Source organism: Schistocerca nitens, chromosome 4 (genome assembly GCF_023898315.1).
Source record: "Schistocerca nitens isolate TAMUIC-IGC-003100 chromosome 4, iqSchNite1.1, whole genome shotgun sequence".
Lineage (NCBI taxonomy): Eukaryota > Metazoa > Arthropoda > Insecta > Orthoptera > Acrididae > Schistocerca > Schistocerca nitens.
Window position 1 is genome coordinate 755097502 of NC_064617.1, and position 12658 is coordinate 755110159.

The 12658-nt window shown below is 41.9% G+C and overlaps 1 protein-coding gene across 6 annotated transcripts in view; it reads left to right on the forward strand.

The window, feature by feature from the left end:
• Positions 1-12658, forward strand: part of LOC126253044 (uncharacterized protein C2orf42 homolog) — a 258388-nt gene that overhangs the window by 41015 nt on the left and 204715 nt on the right. The gene's annotated exons all lie outside the window — the stretch shown is intronic.

Consider the following 12658-nt stretch of genomic DNA (forward strand, 5'->3'; position numbering starts at 1 on the left):
CATATGTAAAACACATGCAAACTTGAATCAGCTAGTTCAATAATGGGGCAGGTTGGCTCTTGCCTTTTCAATGGAACTATCCCAGTTTTCACTGTAGTAACTTGGGGAAACCATGGAATACTCAAGTCAATATGGCTGGTCAGAGATTCGAAGCCCACACTACTCCTGAATGTGAGTCCAGTGCATTAATGCTGTGGTGCCTTGGTTTGTATATTTGATACGGGTTTGTATCACTCTGCAGCTGTTTTGCCAAGAAAACAAGGCACTGTGGTACTAACAGGACGTCATAAAGCCCTATATTACAGAAGGAATCGAAATATCATGTGTAAGACAAAGGAAATTGTTTGGATGATTAGGACAAACAGAGAAGTAGGGACTGTTTAACAAGAAATATGGCTGTCAAAGAAAGTGATTAAAAATCAGGATATCTCTGCATGATGTCTGAAATCACTGATTTATGTAGTGAAATGAAATCTATATGGGAATCAGTTAAAAGAGAAACTGAGAAATTAGTTAAAGAATGAGAGGACTTTGAAAGAAAACAGCCGATAATAAATGATAGCTGTCAGGTAGCCAACATATTTAATAAACAATTCCTTGAAGAAGCTCAGAAGATTGGTAGTCACACAGACAAACTACAATTATTCCATGCTCTGCCAAAGAAATTAGAATGCATTTCTTCCTCAAAACCAAAAACTCTCATGGAATTGACAATATCTCAAGTAAAGCATTAAAATCCTCTTCCTCACATATATGGTATGTATTCAGTCATATATCAACACAACAGCACCACAGGGGATATTTCCAGACAGAATGAAATACGAGGTGAGTTCAAAAAGAAACCGAACTTTTGCTGTATCAGCTTTATTTTTTATTGTACAACGTTTTAACCACTGTCTCCATCGAAATAACCGCTCTACTGACAATACACCGTTCCTATAATTTCTTCCAGTTCTGGAACACCACCTGGAGCACATTCTGTGGATGGTGTGCAGGTTTCTCATCGTGTTGTCCTGTATCTCCTCTATGGTTTGGAAATGATGTCCTTTCAATGTGAAGGTCTGAAGAATACAGTGGATGCAGCATAATGGAAATGTGGTGTTTTGCTAGATAACTGCAGACAAGAAATGATGCATGAGCTGGTGCATTGTCATGATGCAACATCCAACTCTGTTTTTCCCACAATTCAGGCCTCTTCCTGCACACAGCATCCCTAATGTGCATTAGGATTCCCTGGTAGACTTCCTTGTGTACCTGCCATACATCCACGTCTCATTGCCTGTTATGATATTCTTAAGAAAGTTTTCATTGTGATTAACAGTGGCAAGGAGTTCCTCGCACAATTCGACATGGGTCTGTTTCTGTTCTTCAGTCAACAAACACGGTACGAATTTTGCACTGAGACAACACAGCTAAAGTTTTTCACTCAAAATTTGATTGCATGATCCTACACTGATGTCCACCTCCTCAGCAACTTCCCCAGCAGTTAAACGACAATTTTGCAAATCACAGCATGAATGCTATTCACATGGCCATCAGCTGTTGGTGTGGAAGGATGTCTAGACTTGGAATTGTCACAGACCGACATCCTGCGCTGTTGAAAATGTTTAATCCACTTGTAGCTCTGAGTGCGACTCATACAGTCCTCCCTGTATGCTTGGCTAAGCATTTAAAATGTCTTTGTGAAATTTTGCCAAGTTTGTAGCAGATTTTCACACACGCACACACACACACACACATTGTTATCTTGGACCATCTGAGTTGGAAAATCAATAATTGACGTCAAATTGTAAGAACCAAGTAATACTTCAAGGTCAAGCTCTCTATCGGACTCTTTCAGAGAATCTACATTCAAATCCTCACAAACAATAGTTTGCTTCCCTCTGTCTGATGGATAGCACAACGAAGAATCCAAGTTTTTCAAAAATAGTTGAAAATTTACCAATGGGGGAAAATGGCTACAGTTATGAAAGTGCCATTATTTAGTTTAAGCTCACATGCATGTGCTTCTGTATGTTGCTCTACACAAAATTTTTTAGTTTCCAAATTTTTCACATTATGACAGCTTTAACATATATGGCAACTACTCCTCTCTTCATAGTGTCTCTGCTTACATGCCGTGAAAGCTTATATCCACCTACATTTACCATTTACATACCTGTGACTATATGATGTTCAGACAGGCATAGTACATCTATTCCACCCTCAGTTTCTAAATCTTCTAAACAAACAAGAAGCTCATTTACTTTGTTTTTTAATCCCCCAATATTCTGCTGCAATAGTATACTAACATTATTTTTCACTGTACAGTTATGAGAACCTTGTGTTATTTTAACATCTCTAGTATCCTCCTGTCTGAGCTTCTGATTAAGCTTAATTTCAGTCAATGTTGGATGACTGGACACTAATCTTAGCCTAAAAAAGAAGTACTCCCATGAGCTTCAGTGCCCCCCCCCCCCCCCCTCACCCCCTTTTTGCTATCGTCTCAGCTAGTGTACCCTTCCCTTTCCTATTGAGATTGTTATTGTTGTTGTTCCATTGTTCTATCCCCACTGGTGACAGATGGTGGTCCTGGACTGTGATCTGTGATCCTGACCCTGTCACACCTTACCAGTGCACTCTTGTGTGATGCTCAAGTCGAATTGGAAAGGATATTGCTGACAGCTACTAGAATTACAAGAGATAATTTCCTCCTGTCCAACGATCTATGTTGCTCTCCAAGAAACACATCTCACTGATGACCATTACCATTATTCTGTCAGAACCGTACTTGTCTCGAGAGAGCACGTGATTGATTCATACAGATGTCTTCAGTGAGTGGCTTCTTCTCTGTACCACATTGGAAGCAGTAAGGGTCAGTGTGAATTACCCCAATGATCCACATTTTTGACATTCATTTAACCCCATGCAAAACACTTACACACCTACAGGAGAACACCTTAATTCAATGACTCTCTTCCACTTTCAATGTGCGCTACCCAACATGGAAACCTCCAGGCGCCTTGCCGCTCTTTGGTGGGTTTGTGCTTGGCTACCATGGGGCCCCACCCTTTGCAGCATCTTTTCCCTTACATGCTGCATGTCTATCTTCTTGCTATTCTTTTTCCCCTCCCATGGGGAACCAGGCATGTTATATTGTTGGAAATGTGTTCTGCATATTCAGTAGCTGAAATCAGATAAATTTCTCCACTGTCTTTTGTTCCTTCTTTCTTTTTTCGTTCCCCTTCTCCTATCATTCCTCAGCTTCGGTGTTTGAGGTTACTCTTTTTCTTCTTCCTTCTTGTGCGCTCCTGAAGCCCGGCCCATGCGTCTGACGCATAAAAGGTGACTGGGAAACACGCAATTCCCAGCCCCAGGTCGACATGTAGGGTTTGCACTTACCCCCTGGTACAGGCCAGGGCCAGGGAGGGGTAAGCTGCTATCTTCCCATATTGCCGATTGGTCCCTCTGTCAGGTGTTTGGGAGGTGTGAACGGTCACCTAAGGTAGGTGGGTCCCCTTCTGAAGGGGGCCCCCAGTTGGAAGGAGCGCGCCATCGGAAACGTTGGCAATCGTTGAGATTTCAAGCTCCTCCCACTGTCACCCTTCCTTCCTCCATCGGAAACGAGTGGAAGCGGCTCGGGCGATACCTTTCTCCATTCGAAAGAATCATGAGTGCTACAATGCCGCCTTTACTATGAGGGAGCTAGATCATGCTCTCAGTTCATCCCAATCCTCTGCTCCAGGACCAGGTACTGCTCACATTCAGATGTTGCATCACCTTTCTCTTGCTTAATACGTACAACTGCATCTGGGCAGAGTGCATGTTTCCCAAACGCTGGTGTGAAGCCTCTGTCATACCCATACCGAAGCCCGGTAAAGACAAATAGCTTCCTTCTAGCTACCACCCCATTTCTCTCATCAGCTCTGTTTGCAAGGTGATGGAATGTATTATTCATACCCAGCTGATATGGTGGCTCAAGTCTTGCACTTTGCCAACCACTGCAAAGTTGTATTTTGAGCACGGCGTTCTGCAGTTGACTGTCTCGTCACTTTGTCCACCCATATCATGACTGGTTTTCTGCAGAAATCCCAGACTGTGGCAGTGTTTTTCGATTTGTAGAAAGCCTACAGCACTTGCTGGAGGACTGGTATCCTGGTATCCTCCGTATGCTCTACATGTGGGGATTCTGTGGTCGCCTGCCCTGTTTCCTTCAGGAATTTTTAAAAGACTGAGTTTTCAAGGTATGTGTGGATTTTGCCTTGTTGGACACCTTTGTCCAGAAAAACGGTGTGACTCAGGGTTCTCTCCTGAGCGGTTCTAGGCGCTTCAGTCCGGAACCGCGCTGCTGCTATGATTGCAGGTTCGAATCCTGCCTTAGGCATAGATATGTGTGATGTCCTTAGGTTAGTTAAGTGTATGTAGTTCTAAGTCTAGGGGACTGATGACCTCAGATGTTAAGTCCCACAGTACATAGAGCCATTAGAACCATTCTCTCCAGAGCATCATCCTCTTTGCTGTCACCATTAACCCTTTAATGGCATGTATCCCGCGGGCATCCCTTTTCGTTGATGATTTTGCCATCTGTTGCAGTTCTCTACGGACTTCTCTCATTGAGCAGCATCTTCAGCGGTGTCTTGATCATCTTTATTCATGGAACATCGGCAATGGCTTTTGGTTTTCCACTGACAAAAACGTTTGTATGAATTTCTTGCTGCGCAGTTGGTTTTTTCTGCTGTCTTTATATCTTGGCCCTATTGCTCTTCTGTTCATTGAAACTATGAACTTCCTGGGGCTCATGCTTGATAGGAAACTTCCTTCATCCTCCAATGTGTCTTACCTGGCAGACCACTATATGCGGTCCCTCAGTGTTCTACGTGTCCTCAATGGTACTTCCTGAGATGCAGATCGAACCACCCTCCTCCGTTTGTACCGGTCCCTTGTCCATTCGAAACTAGACTATGGGTGCTTTGTTTATGCATCTGCACGTCTGTCCCTCATATGCTGTCTCAATACTATCCACCATCGTGGCATCTGTTTGGTCACCAGTGTCTTTTACACCAGGCCAATTGAGAGTCTGTATGCCAAACTACCGCTGTCATGCTGCTGTGATTTTCTACTCACCAGGTGTGCATGCCATTTGTCTGCCATGTATGGCCACCCATTCTATGCTTCCTTCTTTGATGACTACTTGGATTGCCAGTATGGGATGTGTCCCTGTTCTCTATGACCTCCTGGAGTTCGCTTTGGCTCTTGGTCTGGCAGCTTAAATTACCCTCCCTGCAACTTCCTGGTGGGTGTGAACCCTTCACTACCTTCGCGTTGTGTGATGGGCCCGGTTTCACCTTGGCCCCTCATTTGCTTCCTAAGGCCACTACTCCAACCTCACCCTATCATCTTCAGTTTCATGACCTTCGCATAGAACTTTGCGTGGTACCTTTGTGTACACTAATGGCTCTCAGACAGATCATGGTGTCAGGTGTACCTTTGTCATTGGTGCCCGTTTTTCAGTATCGGCTTCCGGAACACTGCTCAGTATTTACAACAGAGCTGTTTGCCCTGTATCAGGCCATGCTGTACATCCGGCGACAAAGGCTTTTCAAATGTGTCATCTGCTCAGACTCTCTCAGTGCCCTTCAAAACCTCTGTGTGCAATGGGTCCAGGAAAGCTGTCACTTGCTCACTCTTGATGTAGCCAATGTGATGTATATGTGTGTCCCTGGTCATGTTGTTCTGAGAGGAAGCGAGGCTGCTGACGCTGCTGCCAAGGCTACAGTACCTGTATGTCAGCCTGCTACTTCTTAATTCTCTCTGATGATCTTTGTGTTACTGTCTGTCAGCAGGTGGTGTCTTTTTGGCATCACCACTGGTCCTCTCTTCATGGGAACAAGCTCCATGTTATTAAAGCCTTTTTCAGTGGCTTGGGCGACCTCCTCTTGGCCCTCTGGCACTGAGGAGATCATTTTAACTAGGTTGCATACTGGACACTGTCTCTTTAGCCATCATCATCTGTTGAGTGGTGCTCCCCCACCAGTTTGTGCACATTGTGTCCAACTTTTAACTGTCCACCATTTCCTGACGGAATGCCCTTTTTTTAACCGCTTATGTTCCCATTTGTGTTTGCCATCTGAATTATCAGCCATTTTAATGAATGATGTGTGGGCTGTCTATTGCGTTTTACTTTTTGTCTGTCATAGCAGTGTGGTGAAGGCCATTTAATTTTTAGTTCGGAATTCCGTTTCTATATGAGATATTTTATAGACCTTTCTCCACATCCCTGTTTTTAGCTGTCTTCTCTTCCATCGATTGGGATTTACGTGTAGTCATTTTTAATTCCTCTCTTTGTCTTTGTGTTTTACAGTTTTTACAGTACCGTGTATGACCCTAGTTGTTTTTGCACCCTAAAACAAAAACAAACCAATATGGGAAGTATCACATTGCCTGATAGGGGCCTTCTGATTGTCCAGTTCCTTTCTGATCTTGATCTGTCCCTCCTGCCCTCTGCAGTGCCATCCAAGGCATCTTTTCAGCTATCAACCTTACAATCACTTCTCCACCTTGTAGTGTCACTACAGTGGTCACTATGTGGTGACCTTCTTGACAGTTATCACTTTCCAGTGATCCTGTCACTTCCTTATCACAGTCTGACAAACCAGTTACCACGGTGGGTTCTCGCAAGAGCCAAGTGGCAGTTGTATACCTTTTTTGTCGCTTTTGTCCCTACTCTGTCAGACTGCATCGACGAGGTTGATGTAGATTTATCCTACATGATCGCTCCTGGCAATGGAATGCTATTCCCTTTCTATGGGTCCACTGTGCCAACAGTCAGTGCCATAGTAGACTGAAAAAAATTGCAACAGCTATTCAGGATTAGCAAAAGTCCCCGTAAAGCCTCAAATGGCATCCTCCACTGATCATTGTCTCAAAGTGGTCCTGTGCTAAGGCTCACTGTCTGATTAAACACAGTAAAAAGGGAGGCTGGGAGCACCAAGTCTTCTTCTTGGGAACATATGCCCCTTCATCCAAGGTGAGGGCCACGCTTCGTAGTCTACTGCACCCCAGAGACTCACAACTGTCCTGGGTCTCCTCCTTCATGGCAGTATATCTACCAATGTGTTGGTTCTTGTTAAACACCTTGTGACCCATTTTGCCACACCATTGGCATCCTTTTCTTGTCCGACTACCTTTTAAATGCGTAAAAGGCAAGTTGAAGACGTCATCCTATTCTTCGTCCTCTGTTAAGCTGAATATATAATGAATCTTTAATTGACTGGGAACTGCTTCAAGCTCTTGACTTGTCACACAGTATGGCCCCAGGCCCTGATTTCATTCATAATCAGACAATCCTAAACCTGAATGTTACTCAAAGACTCCATCTACTCTGGGTGTTACAACGTATTTGACTAGAAGGTGTTTTTCCTTTGCAATGGCAAGAGAGTAACACTTCACAAGCTTTAAGCCAGTTGGAAACACAACATTAATTGACAGCTACTGACCATTTAGCCTCACCAATGTGCCTTGCAAACTCATTGCAAGGATGGTTTCCTGATGATTATTTTGTGTTCTCGAATGAAGGGACTTTTTTTCCCTCTTATGGTTGTGGTTTCTGGGAGGGACAATCCCAAACTGACCATATGGTTAAGTTAAAAACAGCAATCCAACAGGCTTTCTATAAACACCAACACTTTTTTAAAGAAAAGGATTCTACGTAAGGCATTCAACACCACTTAACACCATCACATTTTATTTACACTCCATGGCTGGAGATTTGAGGCTCCCTATTTATTTTCATTTGTCAGTTCTTATCCCATGGGTTGTTTTGAGTTAGAGCAGTACGTCCCTCTGCTCCCCATGGGTCGATGAGAACAGTATCCCACTGGGCTTTATATGAATGTTGCTCTCTTTTTCATTGCTGTTAATGGTTCTCCATCAGACTACTCCTCGCCCCGGTGCTGTATATCAATGATTTTTGCATTTAGTATACCTCACAGTTAAACTGCTTCTGATGAGCATGACATTGCAACTGTTTACATAGGTTCGTCTGAGCAGTTGCCAGAGGGCTCATGCGCATGCGCAGTTTAGTCACTTGTGAGCAGTACATTTTCCCACTTCTGGCTACTTGAAGTATGGTTAGCTGTATCAGCAGTAGCAACAAGCAGCCAGGTGCTACCAAGAAAAATTTTTATGGCACACCCAAGCTGCCAGATTCACGCACGTGCACAGGGCAGTCTTGAGTTGTCACACAGAGCAGTCTGAGTTGTAGTGGGAAGGAAGGTAGTCTCCATGTGACCTGTGTGTACGTTTAGTGATTTTGCAGTTTCCGCTTTGTTTACAGCTCTCACATCAAATGAAAACAAAATGGATTTTTGTGGCCAGGAGATATCAAGTGAATTAAAATACATTCACATAATTACAGTAGGCTAAAATATGTTATTAGCTTCAGTTTCCTGATTTTATTTTATTTCCACATTTTTGGCAGTCAAGCATTAATTGCCTTGCAGAATAACAAAGTTATTTTTGTCGATTTGCAAAAGAAGTTTGGCTTTTATTAATCTTTTCTGTAGAGGCAGTCAGTTTATTTGAAACCAAGTGTTTCATTCCACACTATTAGCTAGCTTCAACTGTTTGCTGAATTTTAAGTGCAATTTTCCATCTTCTGCCACATGTGGCATTATGCCGTAATAAAGAACTGACCATGATATTTTACATAAGATGAATTACATTAGTGTGAGAATGTGCTTTGGATTTCTTAAATCGCTGAGCGTTCGACTCTCATTTAAAGCTTAACTCTTTGAGGGCCAGCCTCTTAGAAGAATTTCGAGCTCAGAAGACCAGACATTTATGTCTTACTTGTAGCTTCACTATGTACTCGTATATTAATTTAAACCATCAACTTTTCATATTTGTATATTCATGCTACTTAATAGTGATGTTGCTATTGGCTGAGTACATCACGTGCCCTATGCTCTGAATATCTACTGTCATTACCTGGTGAGATCACGTGATGTGAGCCATGATTGGCTTACAGAAGCGAATCACAGTCTTGATTTCAATGCATCGAAAATTATCATGCTGTGTTTGGTGGAATTAGAATATATACTTTTGTAATAAGAAATTATGCAGCATACCATAATACGGAAATATGCAATGTACATGTTGCTGTACATCAAAGATCTTTCCAAAACGTTTTTTTTTTTTTTTTTTTTTTTTTTTTTTTTTTTTTTTTTTAAGTTCTAGGAAGTTCTACGCAAGTATATTAAACCTTCTCCATTCAAAGGATTGATACATTTTACAGTTCCGAGGTTAAGTACACTGTCACTTAACATGGAAAAAGTTTGTATTCGTCCAGGAAAAAGTGTGTTTTTAACTGGGAAATTTGGGAATTTTGTTTTCCTTGTCTGCATATCCACCCTGAACAATAGCCGTGTGTAGAGCTGTGACAACACTGACATCTTGCTGCAGAGATTTTACAAAAATTTTTACATGGTTGGTTGCAGTACGGTAGGTGTGTGAAGCAGTTGCACCCAGACTACCGCAACTGTTGGATATCAACTTGCTAACTCTTTTGTAGCTGCATGCAAGTGTTTAACACTCTCTGCTTCCTTGCCCATTCCTTATGGTTCAGTGGCACCTTCAGCATTGAAATTGTTGTTTCTGATCTATCAGTGTGGAGTAAGACTGGTGACTGGAACCTTCTGGACTAGCCTTGTAGACTGACTTGTTGCTGAAGCATGGATCTTCCTTCTTCAGTTCTGATGATATCAGCTCTTGCTCACTTATGTGATCATCATCCTACAACTTCCTAATGACCAACATATCACATTATTTTTGTGTACAAGGGGCATCAACCCACTGACACCCACCATCAGGTGGAATTATCAGTTGGAGTGTGCCTTGATGCACTCTTCTAGTACCTCCGCCTAACCTTGAACCTTGTTACAATGTGCTCACTGTTTTTTCCTGCAACCCTCCCCCTCCCCCTCCCCTCCCCTCCCCTCCCCTCCCCTCCCCTCCCCTCCTCCTGCTCCGGTTAGTAACCAGAGCATGAATTAGGACTGATCTATTTCAAGGACCTAAGGTTTCAGTTATCCTCATGACCTTCTGACATCATTTCCTCTCAGTTCTTTGGTAGTATTGGGATGCTACCATCTTTATTCTAAAGCCATGGTTATGACAATGCATGGTTTTACATCTTATGTCAGTCGGGAGCATTGGTTGCCAGGATCATATAGTGTTTTTATGGGGAGCTGAGACTTGTTAACAGAGCACTACATTTTTTAAACAGTCCTCCCTTGGCCACATTTTAATTTTTAGTAATTAAGTGAGTAATCTCCAATCCATTTATTGATGCTAGTCTTGTTATTCTCTGAAATCTGCTATTCTTAACTACTGTTCTTACCTTAGCCATACTTAGACTAAAGCAATGAATGAAAATGTGTGTCAAGGCTGGGATTCATGTACCAAATGGAAGTTTTTACCACGCCCGGGATTCAAACCCATGTCTGCTGCTGCCTGCTCAGTTCTCTTTCTTTGGCTCCAAAGTTATATGGTTATCCCAAGGAATAAACTGGCCAACATTCTGGCTAAAGAGACAATTGATGGCCTTACATTCATCTTGATGATCCTAGGTATGGATTTGCAGGTGCAAATGAGACTACTTCTTTTTTGGAGATGGAACATCTGTTGGGCTACTATTCCTTCTAATAAACTCTGCACTATTGAGGAGAGTACTGCTGCATGGTGCACCTTCTTCCATTCCTCCTGGAAGGAATACACAATCCTATGTCACCTCCACATCTAAACAGATTAAACCATAGGTTTATTTTGTGTGTTTATTAGATAATAAATCTTTACAGGGAGACACACAACACATTGTTAAGTTTACTCAGAGATTCCATCCTTAGCTGTTGGCATGGGTCCAAGTTTTCTCATAAGTTGGTGTTATAAAGGTTTTGGGAGGAATCATTTTGTAGAGCTTGAACACGTTTTTATTGTTAACTTTCTAGTAAGAAGTATGCTGCCATCATACATGAACTGATAAAATAATCATATCACGTCATCTTCATACTTATAACATAGTGTATACTGTGGGGATTAAAAATATCGGACTGTCAGGAAGCTTGAGGAACTACCAGATTCAGGCTATGCAGTTCCTCTAATATCTACTTAATGAAGTATTACACTTCTTGGTAGTCTTCTCTGCCAACCAGACATTACAAAATGAAAGAACCTTGTTTGCTGCTATGCCCCAATGCAATCTGCACAACTGTGCAGATTTGCTCATTGAAGTGGCCGATCAAAGTATCCTTAACAGTGTGCTATACCTCAAGACAGGAGGTGCAAAGCTCTGGGGTAAACAGTGTGATACTGTAGGCTACGTAGATAATCTGCACCAAAATCCAACTTTACATCTGATGCTCCAGAATTTGAAATAATCTCATCATTAGAAAGTGGTCATTGAATGGTAGAAGTTGTAGAGGATAAAAAGCTCATTCCATCTTACTGACTTTTAAATTGTTACTACCCACAGGAACATTCGTCTCTTTTGTTGCAACACATCACTGCTGTACTGAACAGTTGTCAGATGTGACGAGAAATTTTGTTGGGTGTGTGCTTATAGAGTATATCCTTGGAGATATGTTACGGTGTAACTAATGTGTTTTACATATCACATTAAAGGCAAAAAATTTTATTTCTACATGTCACAAAACTCAGTCACATTTATCTGATTAGTTTCAGGAGAATACTTTGATTATAAAGTAAGGTGAGTGTTTGATTGGTACTGGTAATGTACTTTAGTATGTGCTTTCCTGTGGTCCACTACATAATTGATCATGTATCTCTTTCCCGAGGACATGCAGCTTTATTGTATGATTAAATGATGATGGCGTCCTCTTGGGTAAAATATTCCGGAGGTAAAATAGTCCCCCATTCGGATCTCCGGGTGGGGACTACTCAAGAGGACGTCGTTATCAGGAGAAAGAAAACTGGCATTCTACGGATCGGAGCGTGGAATGTCAGATCCCTTAATCGGGCAGGTAGGTTAGAAAATTTAAAAAGGGAAATGGATAGGTTAAAGTTAGATATAGTGGGAATTAGTGAAGTTCGGTGGCAGGAGGAACAAGACTTTTGGTCAGGTGATTACAGGGTTATAAATACAAAATTGAATAGGGGTAATGCAGGAGTAGGTTTAATAATGAATAAAAAAATAGGAGTGCGAGTTAGCTACTACAAACAGCATAGTGAACGCATTATTGTGGCCAAGATAGACACAAAGCCCATGCCTACTACAGTAGTACAAGTTTATATGCCAACTAGCTCTGCAGATGATGAAGAAATTGATGAAATGTATGACGAGATAAAAGAAATTATTCAGGTAGTGAAGGGAGACGAAAATTTAATAGTCATGGGTGACTGGAATTCGTCAGTAGGAAAAGGGAGAGAAGGAAACATAGTAGGTGAATATGGATTGGGGGGAAGAAATGAAAGAGGAAGCCGCCTTGTAGAATTTTGCACAGAGCATAACTTAATCATAGCTAACACTTGGTTCAAGAATCATAAAAGAAGGTTGTATACCTGGAAGAATCCTGGAGATACTAATAGGTATCAGATAGATTATATAATGGTAAGACAGAGATTTAGGAACCAGGCTTTAAATTGTAAGACATTTCCAGGGGCA